The sequence below is a fragment of the Thamnophis elegans genome, chromosome 10, assembly GCF_009769535.1.
Source record: "Thamnophis elegans isolate rThaEle1 chromosome 10, rThaEle1.pri, whole genome shotgun sequence".
Taxonomy (NCBI): domain Eukaryota; kingdom Metazoa; phylum Chordata; class Lepidosauria; order Squamata; family Colubridae; genus Thamnophis; species Thamnophis elegans.
Window position 1 is genome coordinate 3,551,755 of NC_045550.1, and position 16,960 is coordinate 3,568,714.

Below are 16,960 nucleotides of genomic sequence, written 5' to 3' on the forward strand. Positions count from 1 at the left end.
TTCGAACAAATGTATTTAAAGAAATTGGGAAAAATTATCCACCAGTCTTTACAATGTCTTATTTTATAGTACCTATTTCCTAAGATGTAAATTAATACAATATAAGAATCTGATTAGATTCTATTTATTAGTTGCCAGGATTACATCAAAATACTGGAAAATTAAAATATACCGAAGTGGCGCAGTGGTTAGGGTGCAGTACTGCAGGCCACTTCAGCTGACTGTTATCTGCAGTTCAGCGGTTCTAATCTCTCCGGCTCAGGGTTGACTCAGCCTTCCATCCTTCCGAGGTGGGTGAAATGAGGACCCGGATTGTTGTTGGGGGCAATATGCTGACTCTGTAAACCGCTTAGAGAGGGCTGAAAGCCCTATGAAGCGGTATATAAGTCTAACTGCTATTGCTATTCAAAAGTGTAAAAAATTATTGCTATTGGGAAAATTAACATAACAAAGAGCTTTGCAAATATGTTCAGTTGAATGTACTCAGCTCTCTTCCCTTTTTATAATATTTCTCCACTTAAAGTTCTTTCTCTGTACTCATGTTCTAGAAAGAAATATAGAATATGGAAGTTTAAATTCAGAAAGTGTAAGCCATTAAGGACAGCATGACTGCTTCTCAATCTATCCATTTTTTTTAAAAAAAAAATCTCCTTAAAATCATGAGCACATGCATGTATGTACTCCAGAGTTTTTATTTCTTTGTTTTTGCAATGCAAACCATTTTTCCATTAGGTTACAGTTTTAAATCTAGCTTTTAATATTGTAACCTGATCGGCATATGTTTGAATATCTTTTTCTTCTTCCTTTTGTGTGTTCCCCCCCCCCCCCGCCACCACTTTTTAAGATTTTCTCTATTGAACTTTTCAAGGCGATTTAAGAGTTCGTATACTGTTTTGAAGAATACTGCAGGATATGCCGAAATGGCTACTTCTTATAAAATACACTGGAAGAATATGTTGAAAGCTAAGCAAGGAAGCATACAAGATCTGCAAATCTCTGACATATTTGATAAACCGTCATTACTTTTTCCCACTATAATTTTGGCTGTATAAGCCTAAATAGCTCATCCCTTCATTTCACTCAGACATTTCTTTACATTTTACAAACCTGCAGATCTTCTCTCTCTGGTCTCATGGAAAGTTAACTCAACAATACTCATAAAAAGAGAAAAAGAACGCTCTTCATTTCCATTACACAATATGTCTGCTGATAAAGGCTGGATGGCTTCCCTTGGTGGCCACCTTGAAAAAATGGGGTGCAGATCCTTGGAAGGGTAGAGAAAACTTCCTAGACTAATTCAAAAATAGTGGAGCAGGAAAGACTATTTGATCTCATCAGAAGACAGTCAGGGGAACCTAAGGCTTGTACAAAGATAAATGTTGAAGGGTAAGATTGAAGAAATAACAAAACTAGGCACCAATGCTGCCACAGAAGACTATTCCACTGTTCTTCGCATCCCACTGGTCCTTATCATTCAGGCTCAGTTTTCCACACCTTATGAAGTTGAATGATAGAATTATTTAGTAGATAGAAAATGCTTTTGTTGCCGTCTACTGTAAAATAGGAACTTGTCAGAACTTAGAACTTAGAAATGAATAGGAACTTGTCAGAACTTAGAACTTAGAAATGAGCATGCCTGGCTGTGGAATTCTGGGAGTTGAAGTCCACAAGTCTAAAAAAAAATTTGAAACCCCTGTGTCAGTGCCTCACCAGCCATAAACCTCACTGCACGTCACTGCCTACAACCTATAGTCTCATAAATTTATTTTAGGCTGTGAAGGGTACTTTGAATCTGATAAATAATGAAGAACCAATTAACTAAGGCTACAACACTGTCATTATTATTTCTGCTGTCGGCTTATAGCCCACCTCTTAAAAGTGCTCCAACCAATGCAGAGGACCACATTTAAAGTATCACCACATTTAGAATGACCACATTTAAAATGCAGAGGACCACATTTAAAGTATCAACAAACTATAACAAAATAGATATTTCATCTGCTTATAATTCTAAGGCAACAGATACCAGCTCAGTTATTGTTGTCCAAACCCAATATCCTTCCATATTCTTGTGAATAGTCTTTAATTGTCCAAAGTCACATTTCAGCAGAAACAAAATTCCACAGATAACTGTGTGATCAAATAACTAAGCCTTACCTCAAATATCTAGCATATCACAGATTGGTTGTATACAATCTATATCTGCAATTGTGCCCTCAAGCCCCTTTTAATGGCTTTTGGAAGAAAATAATGCAATTAGAATGGGGTTTGCCACCAACTATAGATCGTTTAAAGAAATCCTGTGTGGCGCAGTGGTTAGAATGCAGCACTGGGTTCGATTCTGAGTGGCTCAAAGTTAATGCAGCCTTCCCTCCTTCTGAGATTGGTAAAATGAGGAACCAAATTGTTGGGGAAAATATGCTGACTCTGTAAACTGCTTAGAGAGAGCTGTAAAAGAACTGTGAAATGGTATATAAGTCTAAATGCTATTGCTATCAATACACCTAAAAAGATCTTGAGAAACTTTGAGAGAAAGAAAGGGGAGGGGAGAGAAAAGAAAAGGAAAGAGGGAAAACATAACCACTTTTATTATTATTGTTTTTGATAACTGGATAAGGATTTATCCTTCAGTTAGGGCCCAGTGGTTCCCAAACTTGGCAACTTTAAGACTTGTGGACTTCAACTCTCAGAATTCTCCAGCCAGCAGAGCTCTGCTGGCTGGAGAATTCTGAGAGTTGAAGTCCACAAGTCTTAAAGTTGCCAAGTTTGGGAACCACTGAGTTAGGCTAACATAATGTTTGCCTGAATCTGGCAGATTCTAGCAAATTAGCTCTTTACCATACCTTAGCTTTTTCTTCCTTTGTGTCTCACTTTATAAAAGACAGCCCTATATTTGAGAATGTTTTCTGTTTGAAGTGTTGAACTATTCAATTCCAAAAAATATTGAATGAAGCAGATATTTTTCTGGTTGCATGAAAAGTCTCCAGTATAATAGATGGAAAATGCATTACTGCTGCTTTAACAAATATTAATTTCATTGTTAATAAACATTCATAAAACTATTTCTTTCCACTTTTACTAGTTATATCATAAAATCATTGCCTGAAATAGTATCATGTTAACCTGGATAATAACTATTAGTAATTCAACATAAGGGATTTTTATATTCCTGTGCTGTATTTGGATACTATCTCACTTTTTTTTCTATTTGAATTTAGGCAGGAATTCAATGTTTCTTTGAAGAGATACCAATTTAGATTTTAATTCTGCATTCTTTACTACTAAACATAGAAAGAAAAGTTTTTTTTCATACTTTCATTTAAAAAGGCCAGATCATATCAGTTATGATCTAATATTTTAGTTAAACTATTTGCAGATCAATTTTATCAAGCAGATGTTTCGAACAGATGAGCAGATGAAATTTCTTATTCTGACCAAGGTGAATTTTAACGCAAGCTTCAGCAATATACTTTATATAAGAAATATATAATATCTGCATATTCATTTATTTAAAAATAAGACACTTGAAATCTAACGTGACAAAATTTCACTTTGTGAAATTGTTATTGAAACAATTTATTTTAATGGCTCCTGGGTGCTTAGATGAAACTATATACTCACTAGGAAAGGTTTCAAAAGATTAAAAGTCGTTTGTATGGTCAAATGTGAATTCGCAAGGGAGGGAAATCTGAAGGTATATTGTCCTTCATTCATTTTTAAAGAGTTAATTAGGAGATAATCTGTTTTGCAAGAGTCACTTAAAATATGCTTAGTAGTAGTTTTTCATTAGAATGGGAACTTTTTTTAAAAAAACAGGAAAATGTTCTTCCAGACTGTGTGTTTATAGATATTGAACACAGGAACATCAGATCATTCCCAATACTTCCATATTACATTTAGAAAAGGATATCAGAAGGATACAGTAGAGGTTTTGGCTTTCTACCTTGCAACGTTCCAGAACATAAAATCCGAGAGGTGACGTGCCATTCAGTTCGAGCAGGTGAAAGTGCCATTGCAAATATTTCCTGAGGGACTTCAGATCTGTTGCAGGCTTCAGCTCCTGAACTCTCATCAGTTGCCTTGGGGCATCAGTCTCAGTGTCTCTTCAGTAAAACTATCATGTAACCATCAAGTCGTATTCCCTTTTCAGCTAGCCGTATAGAACATTAGCCTAGGGCAGAAGGGAATCTAGGCCCCCAAATACAACTTTCATTCTTGATGGGGTTCCTGATTCCATTGTCTTACATTAGCTAATCCTTTGTTAATCATTCAAGTTGGGAGGTGTAGCACAGCCTAAATTTATTGGAAGGAAGGAACATGTAATAAGCAGGGTTTGGAATTGTTGGCTAGCTGGATGAGTCAGCATCTCATAATTAAGAATGAAATCTATGCCCATTTGACATCCAGTGCATGTCATAAGGAGGTTTCTATGTCTGATGGTGCATCTCTTACATCATATCTGGACGCCAGCTGGACCTGGGTTGACTTCTCACTCAATAGATAATTCTACTGAATATGAGAAAGCAGTCTAGTTGAAGCAATAGCAATAGCAGTAGACTTATATACCACTTCATAGGCCTTTCAGGCCTCTCTAAGCGGTTTACAGAGAGTCAGCATATTGCCCCCAACAATCTGGGTCCTCATTTTACCCACCTCGGAAGGATGGAAGGCTGAGTCAACCCTGAGCCGGTGAGATTTGAACCGCTGACCTGCTGATCTAGCAGTAGCCTGCAGTGCTGCATTTAACCACTGCGCCACCTTGGCTCTTAGGGTGTGATACCTATTGCATATCACTTCTGAGCAAAGAAATGACCAGTGTCTTAGACTGCTACTAGTAGTAGTTGATAGCTAGTAGTAGTGTTTGCCTCCTAGAATGGGAATGGTGAAAAATGATAAGGTTATTCTTGAGCAATGCCTGTAATGTTCATTAATGGCTTAATCCCAATAACCACACAAATTTTTATCATGCCCATTTTGGATTGGGGAAAAAAACATGTATTTATCTTCTAGTAACTACAAATAGTACAGAATTTCAAAGGTGCTTCAGCAATTAATTTTCCTGTTTTCTTTACATCATTTTAACTTGTTGTCTTTGGAGCAATTACTGAAATATACAAGGCCCAAAAAAAAGGGGGTTTGTTGTGTTGGCCAATTCATTAAAAACCATTTAGCACAATTACAAAGAGAAAAGAACATACTGTATGTTCCTGGATCTTGAAACCAAGCAGCCAATCAAGCTTTTCCTGTTAATTTCAAAAGGAGAGTTTAATTCTGGGATTATTTCCAATTATTCCTCAAACGACCACTAAGAAAAGAAACTGCAGAAAAAGAGAGAGAAATAGTTGGTGTTGCAAGAGTTTGTAGCTGGAAGGAAAAGTCCTTCCTTATATTGAAGTAAAGTTCTGAAAATAAAGCAAAGAACAGATTTATTGATTTTTGGTGAAGTCTGGGTGTAAAAAAAGAGAAAGAATAAAGAAGTGCTCTTTGCCCGCTATGTCCAAATGACATCCCAAGTGGCCTTCTTAATGGTGGGGGAGGGGAGGGGGCAGGTGTCTACCCCAACACATGGATAGAACTGCCCTAAGGCAAGGGCTAATGGTATTGGCTGAGTCTGCTGTAAGCCTCTCTTTTCTAATAGCCAACTTTCTGTGTGGAAGAAGACAGACAGTTATTGATTGGTCCAAATGCCCTTGAGTTGACAACATCTGAAATGAAAATCCACAAGGCTAGCACAAACTTTCTGCAAGTTCAATTTCTGGAATCTGATTATGAGCCAGGATTGTGAAACCCACTCAGACATGTAAAAGGGCCTCCTCTTTGTTATTATTCTTTCCTTTTCCACTGTAATTATTTGACGGTAAGTAACTTCCTAAGATTTGTTAGACAAGCTGCAATGTAAAGAGGCAATCTAAGGATAATAGCGTTTTGATTAAAAGAGGAGAGAAGCACCATCTTCTCTGGAAGGTTTAATGACAAAAAGATGTAAATCTCAAACATTTCACATTTTCAGAGTCTAAGCTGTAATTAGGTAGAAATAAATACAATATTCTTTCTGAGGGGCTTTTTTTTTAAAAGGAAGAAAAGGCTTTTAGTAAAAGGTTCCGATTTAAAAAAGCTATATATACATAAATGTTCATCTTTCAGGAGTGGCTGAGCTCAGAACAAGTGCATACTTTTAAAACGGAACGTTTTCTGATGACTTTCTATGAATTAAAATGCCAAAGTTGCAATTCACAAATGCGGTAAATTGGGAATTGCAGGAGCTGTGGGAGTTTATTTGTATCTTATTAAACATTCTCCTGTATTCTACAAATTCCTCTCCAATCAATACATCGACTACTGTATAAACCTTAAATAAAGCATTATTAAACTGGATGCAATGTTCATGTCTTGGTGGGTTATTTAGAAGCATAAAAGATACACTCTTAAGAAACAAGCCCACACCATGCATTCTGCAGATGGAATGCATGTTAAATTTATTCAGGCATTGATTTGTAATGTTGATCCTCTATGGCTTCGTGTTTCTTTCCTCATTAATCTTAGTTAACCCTCTAAAAACAATGCCAGAACTGTCATTTGATGTGCTGAACATCCAGCAGGCAAAGATTTCAGAACTGCAGATCATGGCAGAATAGATTGGTCTCAAGCCACATGCCTGGACATAGCTGATTATTTTCTTAAGATTATTTTCTTAAGAACTTAAGATGATTTTCTTCCTCAAACCACAACACTTGTCTCATAGAAGCACATAGGTATGAAAACTCCTAGATAAAGATAATATATGGTCATGTCTTGTGAAAGGCAATGCCTTTGCAACCTCCATGTTAGAAAGATGGCACCAAATACTACTTCACGTACATATAACAATGAAGATGAAAAATAGAACTACTTAACTGTCATTTCTAAAAAATACAATTGTGTAATCAGTGCAATGCGAATTAGAAGGGTCGGGCAATAGATCTTCGAATACATGCAGAATTTTGATTAATATTATCACAAGGAAGTCTCCGGTGCATCTACTGAATGCAAAGCAAGTGAAGAAATTAATGGAAAGTCATGATACCAATGCCAGGAAATATAAGGCTGCACTCCCAATCCAGCTATATTCAGAGGGGATATATATTTAATTTCCCCATGACTCTAGGATGACGAATTAGTCTGCATCTAAAGTCCACATTATCTGAACACAATAATAAGCATGATGGCCATCCTATCTGTAGCTCCAGATTCAGAGCTTTTAGATACTTTTTTCTTTGTAGGACAGAAGTGGGTTCCTACCAGTTTGCACCTATTTGGTAGAACCGGTTCGTCAAATTTACCGAATCGGTTAGAAGAAGTTCCACCAGTGGACCCGGAAAGCAGGCCACACCTGCAGAAGAGGTTCCAAAAATTTTTGAAACCCACCACTGGTCCTTGTATATGATTATTCTACACTATCATGCTCCTATTTATAAAACTCGGTGCCTCTGTGAAAGGTAAGGATGGCTACTGCGTTTGTGGTGCAATCAGAACATTGCGTGTGTTGAAGTTGTTTTAACGCAAACCAAAGATGCCTTTTGAAAAACAAGTTTACATCCTATTCTTATGCACGCCAGTGCTGTGTGTGAGGTAATTTAAGGTGGTTCTGACAAGTGTCGTCGGCATCTTCATATCTGGTCACATGGGCAGCAAGCCACTCCCATCCGGTCACATGGGCAGCAAGCCACTCCCACAAAGGAGGCCACACCCACAGAGTAGGCTTGAACAATTTTTGAAACCCATCACTGTTGTAGGATCATACAAAACAGATAAAACATTTTCCTAGGAAGCACTTATTTAAAGCTGGATAGTTCATAAAACCATCTTTGCTCATTTAATCATAAACTAATTTCCCTATACATTCCGTTCTGGGAATGGAATAGTGACAAATAGTGGTTTCATCAACACTGATATCATGTTCAGATTTTTCTAAGGGTCTTAAGATGACAGAAAGGCCTTAGTTCTGTACATTTTAACTAACAAATGAAATAATGAATTTTAAATTCTAAAACTGTAAACTCCTTGTGTTTTGCTGATACTTTACTTGTCATCCACTAGGTTTTCCTTATTTTTCTTCTTTGCAGCTATTTATTCTGTTCCATTAAAAGGCTTAATAAATAATTGGGAGAACTAAGAGCCGAGGTGGCGCAGTGGTTAGGGTGCAGGACTGCAGGCCACTTCAGCTGACTGTTATCTGCAGTTCAGCGGTTCTAATCTCACCGGCTCAAGGTTGACTCAGCCTTCCATCCTTCCGAGGTGAAATGAGGACCCAGACTGTGGGGGCGATATGCTGACTCTGTAAACCGCTTAGAGAGGGCTGAAAACCCTATGAAGCGCTATATAAGTCTAACTGCTATTGCTATAAATACTCAATTTGTGAAAGGTATGTCAGCGAGATGCCATGAAACCTGAGAATGGAGCAAAGAGACTCCATTCATCTCAATCCTTGCAAGGTTTCCAAAACGTTTATTTACTTTATTTATTTAAAACATTTTTATAGCAGCCTATCTTAAAATCACCCAGGCGACTTACAAACAATACAACATTACAAAAATCAACAGCAAGACATTCCATCCTGTAGAACATCTTGCTACCAGAGGTGAGACCTGCTTCCATCCTGCTAGCCTTCTGGAAGAGCATTAAGATGTGACTTGGCTTGTGGCCCTGATGTGCGCCCACTATGCCAGGAATGTTTGACTCAGTGGTGAAATTCATTTTTTTTTACTATGGGTGTGGCTTGGTGGGCATGGCAGGGGAAAGATACTGCAAAATCCTCATTCCCTCCCTTCTCTGGGGCCAGCCAGAAGTTGTATTTGCCGGTTCTCCAAACTACTCAAAATTTCCACTACCGGTTCTCCAGAACCTGTCAGAACCTGCTGAATTTCACTCCTGTTTTGATTGAATGAGACACAGAAGCCTATACCATACATGTCTTGGTTTTTATTGTTTATTTAATTGTTGTTAATTTTAATATTTTAATGCTTTTATATTTAGCAATAGCAATAGCAATAGCAGTTCGACTTATATACCTTATTTGTTACATAATCCAGATGTTTGAATGGTGCCAATAAACCAGTGTTTAGGATGAGGAACAGCAAGCTGAGTGCTAGGGCTTTTACAATAGCAATAGCAATAGCAGTTAGACTTATATACCGCTTCATAGGGCTTTCAGCCCTCTCTAAGCGGTTTACAGAGTCAGCATATCGCCCCCACAGTCTGGGTCCTCATTTCACCCACCTCGGAAGGATGGAAGCCTGAGTCAACCTTGAGCCGGTGAGATTAGAACCGCTGAACTGCAGATAGCAGTCAGCTGAAGTGGCCTGCAGTACTGCACCCTAACCACTGCGCCACCACTGCGCCACTTTTTATGCCATTGTAAGCTGCCCAATGTCATTTCAAATTATGAAACGGTTGGCGTAACATAAAATTAAATTAAATTAAATTAAAAATAATAAAATAAAAATCAAAAAGCCTAGTGCCACAGCCACAGTTGCCTGATCCAACCTACATTTTCATCCCACCTGGCTTCACCCTATCCCAACAACTGGGGGAAGAGCCAGATTTTACCCAGAAGAATAAAAGGCTAAGGACTTATTAGATCTTAGCTGGGAAGGGGTGGAATGTTTGATAGGGTAGAGCCGAGGTGGCGCAGTAGTTAGAGTGCAGCACTGCAGGCCACTTCAGCTGACTGCTAACTGCAGTTCGGCGGTTCAAATCTCACCAGCTCAAGGTTGACTCAGCCTTCCATCCTTCCGAGGTGGGTAAAATGAGGACCCGGATTGTTGGGGGCAATATGCTGACTCTGTAAACCGCTTAGAGAGGGCTGAAAGCCCTATGAAGCGGTATATAAGAAGAACTGCTATTGCTATTGCTATTGCAATGGGAAAGGTCTCATTGGACAGCAATATTTCAGAGAGGGACCTGGAAGGTTGCTCACCCTATCTGCTCAAATCATACATGATTTTTAGATGACTGAAGATTCCAGGACCTATTCTGATTTTGTTCATTTTTAGTTTCTAAAATTTGGTGCCCTGTGCTCCTTAAATAATAAAGAGCCGATGTGGTGCAGTATTGCAGGCTACTTCAGTTGACTGCTAGCTGAGTGTTCAGCAGTTCAAATCTCACTGGCTCAAGGTTGACTCAGCCTTCCATCCTTCTGAGGTGGATAAAATGAGGGCCCGGATTGTTGGCGACAATTCGCTGGCACTGTAAACCGCTTAGGGAGGGCTGTGAAAGCACTACGAAGCAGTATATAAGTCTAAGTGCTAGTGAGTGCTATTGATAATTCAGCTTCACCATGAAGGGTTTGGCAGCTATATCTGGCAGCTGCAACAGTAAATGAAATGTGAACACTGTGTCTGCCTGTACCAGGAGGAATTCTTCATCACCAGCTCTAATGATTTCTATTGCTTCATTGCCAGAACCTCTGTAAGAAGACACAACAATGGATCAATGTAGTCATTGACTAACTCACTCTGTGGATAAAAAAAAGGGGTTGGGCATTAATACAGTTTAAACCTACATGGATGTTCCTAATAGCATAACAAACTGACCTCCAGATTTAACCTTTGGCAACAGCTGTGTTAACTTTTTGTCTGAGAAATAAGGAAGAAGTATGGATCTTCCTGGCCTCGCATTCGTTCCTTGTCCCATATGAACCATCAATCACATGGAGAAAAGCTTCAGCCTTGCAGGTTTCAAGATGGGCAGAAATTGATGTAAGCACTCAAGCAAACCTTGTTTCAAGTATAAGGAAGGAGTTCTTCACACAGAGGGCCTTTCTAAATAATCTCACGTACAATCTTACGTACTGATATGGGCAAATGATAATACAGGGTTTTGTGGTCAAAGGGGCCTCTCTTGACAAATTAGCAGATTAATTCATCATTCAAGCAAGCAAAATACATTATTGCATTATTTTAGAATGAAAGTTTAAGATTACTAACTAAAATCTTAGTCTTATTTATGTGCAATATCCTTGGAATTACCCTTGCTATATTTGCTGGGATTTATTAGGGAAATTTAGGAGGGAGAGTTATTAGGGAATAAGCTTTTCAGCAACTGACTGAATTTGATCTAACTTTAGGTTAATACAGCACTTGTCTATAAAAATGCTCAGAGAATGTCCACTAGAATCCAACTAATTCTTTCCTTAACTATTATCTGGTTCACATCCAGGTTCTCCTAACTGACCCAGTGTTCCTTTGACCTATTTGGTAGGTAACAGAGCAAACATAATTATAATGCATTGGGATAAGAAGGGGAATGGCTGAAAATAGATTTTTCGACTGTGTGATTTGAAGACTAGGCTTTAGTACTGTGCTAAAGGTCCTTGACTTGAACAGCTTCCTTGAACCAGCTGGCCAAAGTCACAGCAGCATGCCTGCTCTGTAGTCTTAATTCCCAAATACTCATGTTATGTAAACAGTCCAGGAATTAACACAACATCTCCTTAAACTCTAGTGTGCTCAAGCCAGTGGTGGGTTTCAAAAACATTTCGAACCTACTCTGTGGGTGTGGCTTCTTTTGTGGGAGTGGCTTGCCAGCCATGTGACCTGGTGGGAGTGGCTTGCTGGCCATGTGTTTTCTTTCTTTCTTTCTTTCTCTCTCTCTCTCTCTCTCTCTCTCTCTCTCTCTCTCTTTCTTCCTTTGGTCTCTCTGTCCCTTTTTCCTTTTTTTCTTTCATCTCTCACTTATTCTTTTTCCTTTTTTCTTTCTTTCTTCCTTTCTTTCTCTTTCTCTCTCTCTCTGTGTGTGTGTGTGTGTCAGTGGTGGGTTTCAAAGATTTTTGGAACCTCTTCTGTAGACGTGGCCTGCTTTCTGGTGCAACCTCTTCTAACCGGTTCGGTAGATTTGATGAACTGATTCTACTGAACTGGTGCGAACTGGTAGGAACCCACCTCTGGCTCAAGCTCACTATTTGGCCTGTAGAAGAAGATGAATGGCAGCCATGTCCATTCACCAGCAAAGCAATCCACACACGCTTTTGGTACCTTATTTGTGACCAGTTTCAGTCAATGGTGGGATTCAACTAGTTTGCACCGGTTGGGGCAAACTGATTTTTAACCCACCCAACACCCACACCCGCTGTCAAAGTGGATCCTGGGTCCTGTGCTGCAATGGAGAAATGGGCAATGGAGAGGCCAGCACGAGGGAAGGAGAAGTCTGCTTTTCCTCTTTCTTCTGCCTGTTCCTCCTCTTTCACTTGTGCTTCATTGCCGCACAGCGTCCAGGATCCACTTTGATAAGGTAAAGTTGGCCATCACGGGAGGCAGAGGTGGGTTCCTACCAGTTGGCACCTATTCAGTAGAACCGGTTCGTCAAATCTACCGAACCGGTTAGAAGAGGTTCCACCAGTGGACCCGGAAAGCAGGCCACACCTACAGAAGAGCTTCCAAACATTTTTTGAAACCCACCACTGGTCCTTGGATATGATTATTCTACACTATCATGCTCCTATTTATAAAACTCAGTGCCTCTGTGAAAGGTAAGGATGACTACTGCGTTTGTGGTGCAATCAGAACATTGCGTGTGTTGAAGTTGTTTTAACGCAAGCCAAAGATGCCTTTTAAAAAAAAGTTTGCATCCTATTCTTATGCATGCCAGTGCTGTGTGTGAGGTAATTTAAGGTGGTTCTGACAAGTGTCGTCGGCATCTTCATATTCGGTCACATGGGCGGCAAGCCACTCCCATCAGGTCACATGGGGCGGCAAGCCACTCCCGCAAAGGAGGCCACACCCACAGAGTAGGTTCGAACAATTTTAGAAACCCACCACTGATCTACAGTCTGGATATATGTTATCTGAATAAACATGATGCCCAGGAATTTATACCACACAGAGATCTCTCTAAATAGAGAAAGAGAGGCGAGGTCCTATGAAAGAAAAGAGCTAAGGAAATCCATGTGTTCACACATATGACAGGGGCATGTTAAAAATGATGCCTTATACATTCGATATCTTTAAACAACCTTCCTGAAACTTAAAAACTCATTTAACATTTCCTGCAAACAAACTCAGCATGAAAAGTTATACTTCCAATTTAGAGCTTTCTAAACCCATACATATATACACGTAGGCACGTACACCAAGTTAATTGTTCTGTACTGTGGGGAATATTAAAGCAAAACCAAAAAAAGAAAGAAATGGGATTGAATTTGCTAGAAAAGGTCTAACCTTTCATCAGCTAAAATTGGCAAACAAGATTGCACATTGTATTTTCATGTTATTAACTTATTTGTGTCTTTAAACAATTATTGAACTTCTCTAACTAATGAGTAGTGGGAGTAAATCACATGGATAGTGTGTAACTAGAGCAGAGGTAATTGAAAAGTATTGTCATGAATGATTTTCCTCCCCTGTATTAAAATATTCACCTCTGCACTAAATTACTACATAATTTGGCAGACAGTTGATGTTGGAAGAAAAATGGCTAAATCATGCCAAATCCACAATTTAAAAATATACAATTGAAGATTGGGGAAAAAAAAGATTTTGCTCTTATTTTATAACTGAAAAAATGCCATTTCTAATTAATCAAATCAAGTAAATTCTGTCATCAGGTTTATACATATTGTTCACTGATAACTATAGGGACCCATTAATTCAAAATATCAGGTCTTTCAGACTTCAAGTCGAAATACAAAGCATGACAGAGATCTCCTGTGAATTTGAAGTATCCTGGGGGTTTTGGATGGAATCAAACCTTCGTGTAGAGCCTTTTATTCAGGACTTTAATATACAGTTGATACTATAAATATCAGATCCATTTATTACATCATTGAGGCTTTATAGAACAGTAGACCAGAGGTGGGTTCCTACCAGTTCGCACCTATTCGGTAGAACCGGTTCGTCAAATCTACCGAACCGGTTAGAAGAGGTTCCACCAGTGGACCCGGAAAGCAGGCCACACCTACAGAAGAGGTTCCAAACTTTTTTGAAACCCACCACTGGTCCTTGGATAGGATTATTCTACACTATCATGCTCATATTTATAAAACTCAGTGCCTCTGTGAAAGGTAAGGATGACTACTGTGTTTGTGGTGCAATCAGAACATTGCGTGTGTTGAAGTTGTTTTAACGCAAACCAAAAGATGCCTTTTAAAAAACAAGTTTGCATCCTATTCTTATGCATGCCAGTGCTGTATGCGAGGTAATTTAAGGTGGTTGTGACAAGTGTCGTCGGCATCTTCATATCCGGTCACATGGGTGGCAAGCCACTCCCATCCAGTCACATGGGCGGCAAGCCACTCCCACAAAGGAGGCCACACCCACAGAGTAGGTTCGAACAATATTTGAAACTCACCACTGAGTAGGACGTTCTTTATTATAAGTTTCAAATTATTTCATTCAAGGATCTCTTTCACAACTTTAAATGTATAAGAAAAAGAGGGAAGGGGCTATCACAGTGGAACTGGAATAAAAATGGTACTCGAAATTCCTTTCAAAAATTCTTTGATCTGAGGGGCTGTTTTTCCCCAGTTCCATCCAGTGCGATCCCACAGAGTTGGCTGCCTCAGGGTACCGTCGGCCAGACAGTGTCGGCTAGTGACCCCCAAGGGGAGAGCCTTCTCTGTGGGAGCCCCTTCCCTCTGGAATGAGCTACCCCCAGAGCTTCGTATAATCCCCGACCTCCGGTCCTTCCGACGCGCCCTAAAAAGTTGGCTTTTCCAGCAAGCAAGCCTGGCCTGAACAAAACAAAACAAATTATTGATCACTGTTAATTTTAATTTTAATTTTTTTTAAAAAAAATGTCATTGTCAATTTTAATTGGGTTTGGGATATTCAATTTAATTTTTTTTAACTGTTGTATTATGTGTTTCTTTTAATGTTGTACGCCGCCCTGAGTCCTTGGGAGAAGGGCGGCATATAAATCTAATAAACCTAAACCAAGGTGTGAATGAATCACAGGAGGGAGAAAAGTGGAAGGTCTCTTACCATCCACCATTCTTCAAGTCACTCTCCCATTGCTACTCTTTATTTTTAAGAAGCTAGTCATACAATTGTCAATTGTCTGAATCCTTTCATCATTTAGTTAGTTGTACTCAACATCTGGAAGTTGCAATTGCTTTGCAATTTGTTAGCCTCCACATCACTGCTATATCTGGAGGGATATGCTGCAGATATAATTAGGGATAGAAATGGATTGGCCTCAGCAGGTGGCAGCATCTAACTTACCTTGCTTGATCCCTGATGCTAAGGAGATTAAGGTAGATTAGTAGTTGGGTTCAGAAAAACCAACTGGGAATTCTGATGGTTTGCTCGAAAATATTTTTTTTTAATCTTAATGAAACATCAAATTTTTCATAGTACTACCATGAATAGTCAACAGATGTCCATGTTAACCCACAGATAATTTTTTAAGACATTAAGGAGAATAAAGTATGCTTAAAGCATCTCTACCTTCATTTTTAACATCTAGTTAAAATTTAGTAAAATTTAATATCTAGCTAAAGTTTAGTTGCACATTGTAGAGCCGAGGTGGTGCAGTGGTTAGAGTGCTGTACTGCAGCCACTTCAGCTGACTGTTATCTGCAGTTTGGCGGTTCAAATCTCACCGGCTCAGGGTTGACTCAGCCTTCCATCCTTCCGAGGTGGGTAAAATGAGGACCCAGATTGTTGTTGGGGGCAATATGCTGACTCTGTAATCCGCTTAGAGAGGGCTGAAAGCCCTATGAAGCGGTATATAAGTCTAACTGCTATTGCTATTGCTATTGTAAAAGCCCTAGCACTCAGCTTGCTGTTCCTCATCCTAAACCCTGGTTTATTGGCACCATTCAAACATCTGAATTATGTAACAAATAAGCATCTACAAATTTAATCTGTATTTTGAACTTTGCGATTTTCTCCCATGCTTTTCAAAGGTTTTTTTTTTTCTGTACACGAGTATACACACATGCTTTAGGAATTTAGCAAAATAAAATAAAAAAATCAAGCAAAGGAAAAAGAACAAGAAATGGATGGCTTTGGAGGAGGAGACAATGTCCCCACGGTACGGACGTGTGGTCTCGATGCTCTGAGACTGCAGCCGGTACTTTTGCCACTAGAGGGTCCAATCGGACCTAAATCGTCCCAAAGAGACGGTGAACAGGAAGAATACGTCTTGCTGATTTCGGGAATATTGCAAAAGAGAAGGTCTTCAAGCTAGTGACAAAAGACAGCTTAGGCTGATGAAGTGAGGACGGATGGCTATGGAACGGAAGGGAACAGAAAGAGAAAGTGTGATCATCTGGGGAATTCTTTCTGTTTTGGAAAAAAAAAAACTGCCCAAAAGAATCTCTTTTTTATGCTAAACTAAACCCTTAACCAGAAGAAGTCAGTGGCGGAATTGATCTTCATTGTTTTGTTTTGGTCTGTATACTTTTCTTCTTGTAACTATTGAAATGCTTCTCGCAACTTTTTCTCTCTCCCTCCCCCTCTCTGCTTAAAGTGAACGGACCGTTTTTCTTCTTCGGCTCCTTCCTGCCTTATTTTTCAACTCAAGGACTAAAATCTCCCTCTCTACTTTAACAAAAATTGTCTATTATTTGCTATTAAACTCCATTTAAGAACTTTGTCCCTCCTAAATATGAGTCAACACAAGAAAGTGGGGGGGAAATACTAATTTTGCTGCTCGGAAGCTTAATGTCTTCGTGCTTCAAAGCTCTGTAACTAAAAGTGATAAGAGTCAAGGCCATAAATTGTTTACTACAGCTGTCTCTTGAGAGCCTTATCAGTACTGGGAGAAGGAAAAAAACGGAACCTCTCTCTTGTGAAGATTAAAGCTACAGTGGCAGTAATTTACAATTTTGAACATGGAGCAATTTACAGAAGAGGAAACTTTAACTTTGCAAAAGATTTGGGATGCAATTCAAGAGCTATTGGTAACTTGGAGAATTGACAAGAACATAGAGTTTATACCAGAAAAAAATGAGGGAGGTGGAGTTCCAAAAACTGAAGAGAAA